Raw genomic sequence first — 4309 nt, 5'->3', positions numbered from 1 at the left:
TGAACAATCTGTTTATCCTAAGGTAACCAGAACCATGAGGATGAGGAGAGGGAGCAAGCATGCTTTAGTGCAGAAGGGCAATTATTATCTCCTGTTAACTTTCAGTCACCCCTGATAATACTGTAAATTATTTGCTAGAGCCTAAGTGTGCTCCATTTACATATTTTGCCTATTCTTTCTCAGCATTATTATTTCAGTGGCCATAGGCTTCGTGAATTTAAAGCAAAACTAATTTTACATCAGTAGGATGGGTCTGGGTTACCTGACTGGGTCCACCTCCGTGCTGATGCAGACAGAGCTCAAGCCAAGAATGTCCCAAGGAGGAGAAAACAAATATAAACAAATCACTTCTAACCATTGGCAACTAATTCTGGAGGGGTTTTTGTTTGTTTAATCCCCTTCCAAATTCTGCATTGCAAAGATGTTGTCCTTTCTGGACAACACTGCAGACAGGAGGATTTTCTCACTGGTTTGGCAATGAGAAATGGACATGGATTAAAAATGTGATGCAGGCTAGACCTGGTGAATAGTTGCCAAAATATTCCATGAGTATTTGCTTGGGTTTTGGAGTGAATTCACTTTTTCTTCCTTTGGACCTCACACACCAAGAGCATTGCAGTCTTGCCATCCCTGACCGCGTATAAACGCAACCTTTAAAATAATTTGCATCAGCAGAAATTGAATTTTGTATTTGCCACTTTTGTACTGCAGATATTTGCCCAACACATCAAAAAGAAAGGAGAAAAAAGTGAGTGCAGCATTTCTGTCAGATCACAACAGTGACAATGAGGAAGGGAATAATGCTGCCAGTTTTGCCTTGTAAGCATAGCAGGAGAATAATTCTGGGAGGAAGAAGAAAAAGCATAGAAAATGTATTTGTTCCTGCCTTTTTCTGAAGGCTGAATTTCATCCACAGAGTGGTCACACCAATCCTGAAATCAGCTTGTGGTGCCAAAAGAGGGGCAGATCTCAGGTGATGGTATGGGAGTGGAAAAGGGCACTTGGGCTCTACAGCAGGATGCCTGCTGGCACTGGTGACAATTTCTGTCATTTTAGGTGCTGTTTGTGTGCTGCTGTGCCAGCTGTGCCCAGGGTTTGTCCCCAGGCTGTCTCACACAGGGTGAGTGTGGGTCTGAGGCAATGGGGCACAACAACAGCAGCAGGGGCTGGAAAATAAATCTGGGGAGACAGGGGTGGATCAGTGTCACAGAAAATGGCTTCAGCACAGGGAGTTCAGCAGCTCCATCAACAACTGATGAAAGGTGGGCAATCAAGAAATACAGGAAAATATTCCTGCTCTGGTTTTCCTAAGGAGAGCATCCAAATCCAGGTTGTAATCTGTTCATGGAGTCTCTGCAGTCAAGGAAGTGAAACCTGTCAAACACTTTATTGTCTCTAACATTCAATTGAGCAATCAGGTTGTTCATTCAACTCCTAAATAAGCACAAAACCTGACAGATAAACTTGAGTTTCTAGAATAACTGACTGTCATGAGGCAGAAAGCTGAGATTCCCAACTGCAGCCTGGTAAATCTGTTTTCCTTTATCCTTCTGGAGAAGCCAGAATCCTGAGTTGCTAGATTAGGTTTAGCTTTCAGAGGGGAGTGATTTAAACCAAAATATTTTATCACACATATCCCAGAGCTCAGCACAAGCCCTCAATTGTGCTCTGCTGAAATTCATGTGAATGCCATCATTGTATTGATCAGTTGACTATCACTGCAGATGTTTGAGGGTTATGGATTCTTTCCTGAGATCATATTAAATCTTAAATTGGGTTTCTGAATTACCAAAGTAAATGAATAAAAGGGTATAAATGGATAACCAAGGAAGTTGCATCAGTTTACACAGCCCGAGGTTGTGAGCTGTACTTTATTTTGTGCCAGCTCTGTGTTCCTACATCATTAAGTTATGCTTGTGGTATCTGGTTGTGGCATTTGATTACAAAATAATTCTGTCATAAAGAAAGAAGCTGTCTTCTAATATAAATCCATGTTTAGTGTTCAGGATTTTCATGTGCTGTGAGGATATCAAGTAAGAAGCAAACCTTTTCTTCACGATTTTGAACATACTCTTGAGCATAATGGATTTAAAAATCCACTCTAACCTTTTGCTGTTGGCACACAGCGTGTGTCTGACCTCCTGACCTCACAGCTGTATTCAGGGAATTGTATACCTCAATGATTTCTTTTTATACAGACCTGTGTTTGGGTAATTTTAAAAATAATTATTCTGAGTTTTCATGGAGAGGAGAGTCAGAGACACAGCATGTTCCAGCCTACAAGACATAGCTACTAGAGCACCATGCTTAAAACCCATATTTTTACCGGGACTGAAGTGTTATTTATGATTGCCTCTCCTTGTCAACGTGAGTATGGATAAATATTCCACTTTTAACTGCAGTGCTGCTCTGCTGTTCTTTAAGAGTAATACCCCACGAAGCAGAGCTGGGGTGGGTTTTTATACAGTGATATTGAGTCTCAAGTGGTATAGGGCTGAGAGGGTCAAGAATGAATTATTCTGAAATACAAGGAGCTGTTCCATGCCTTGGTGAGGAATCAGATCAGCTGGCAGAGAGCTCCCTGTGCAATGAGTGCTGTGAGATCACCCAAGCACAGCAAGGGCTCTTTGAGAATCCTGTTCTACAGTCACAGGTCTGGACAATGGCTGCACCCACATTTTTGCTTTCAGTTTCATAATTTTATGACTTCACCAATACAATTTCTGTCAGACCACTGCAAAATGCTGTACTGGTGCAAGTGGTGGGCAGTGAACAGTGATGCTGGGATGATCATGTCTGGACGGTGTGAAAGCAGAAACCTTTAAAATTGGCTTTATTTTTGGAGGAAGGCTGATGTTGCTACATCCTGATTGGCAGACTGGACCTACAAATGAAAATGTAATTATTTCAGAGCATTGAATAGAAGGACATAGATGTACATGGAGAAACACAGATTTAATTGAAGTACTGCTGGTGGACATCTGGAAATAGATGCATTTGTTTTGGAATTTGATGTCATAATACAGCTTCTAACAAGAGCTTTAAACCTTGGAGAGTAGAGCAATATTCTGAGTTTCACTTTTACCTACATGTCAAAGCCAGTCGTTTAGTGCTTAGCATTGCTTTAAATAAAGCAGGACAGATCTGTGTTTCCACTGTCAGCCTTCTCATTCCCTTCTCATTTACAGAATGAAAGCTGCTGTTTCCATCTTTCATCTCTCTTTTTCTCTCCTGAGAATGCAGAAGGACCTCAGCCTCAGCCTCCAGGCAGCATCCAAGCAGGTCCTTGCTCCATCCCACTCAGAGCCCCTGCTCTGCAGCATCCTGGTGACTCCTCTGCCCACCTGCCCTGCAAGGTGTGCTCTGTGATTTTCCAATTATCAGGGTGTTCACAGGTTATTTTAGAGGGGGAAACAGTCCAAGAAAAAACCCAACCTCCCTATTCATCTTCAGCACTGCCACGTGCTTGACGTGGTACTTCATACAGTGCTGAGTAAAATGAGCCTGTACAAATGGTATGGGTGCAAAAATTAGCATTACACAGTCGATAAATCATGCAAGGAATTTGGTATCTGTGTACTTAATCTAAATTTGTTAACACTGGCAAGATAAAGGTCATTTGGACTCCATGCCGACTCTTGAAACTGGGACGCTGTTCAGAAATTTGAGGTTTCTCCATCCAGCTGTGTACATGTGCCTTGTTATCTAATACTTTAATTGCTAACAAAACACTGGGTAGTGGAGAATACACTGGTCTGTGTCAATATTTAAGCAGGACTTTACTTATGGCTGAAGTTTATTCACCTTGGAGGGAGACAATTTTTTTGCCTCACTTGAATAATTGGGCAAAGAAAAGGCAGAGTTTCAACTTGCTCCTGTGGCTTGTGCTTACTGTAGGCAAAGGGAAAAGTATGTCAGCTATTTTTGAAACCTGCATTTTCAAGTCCTTTTTCCTCTTTTTCATTTTTCAGGATATTTCAGGAACTGTTGAGACCTCAGAAGTGTTTGGGGCCTTTCTCCTTCCCTCTTCTAAACGGTTGAGGTGAAATAAGCTCTCTGGCTTGTTTCTGATGAATATTTGCCTTAAATTCTTAAAATTCTTCCACAAAGGAGTTGTAATTGTCTCTCCTCTCCTGTCCTCATCACTCCTTGGAAAGCTGAGCCTGGGGATGAGAACTCCTGCAGGTTTACAGGGAAGGGCACCTGAGAAGAGACAGGAGAACCTGCTGAGGTTTAGCTACAGCATCATTGTCTACCTACACCCCATTACCAGAGGCTTTTCCCCAAAGTCACTTTCCCTTAAGCTTTA

Source organism: Geospiza fortis, unplaced genomic scaffold, assembly GCF_000277835.1.
Source record: "Geospiza fortis unplaced genomic scaffold, GeoFor_1.0 scaffold452, whole genome shotgun sequence".
Taxonomy (NCBI): Eukaryota; Metazoa; Chordata; class Aves; order Passeriformes; family Thraupidae; genus Geospiza; species Geospiza fortis.
Note: the sequence above shows the minus strand (reverse complement) of the source record.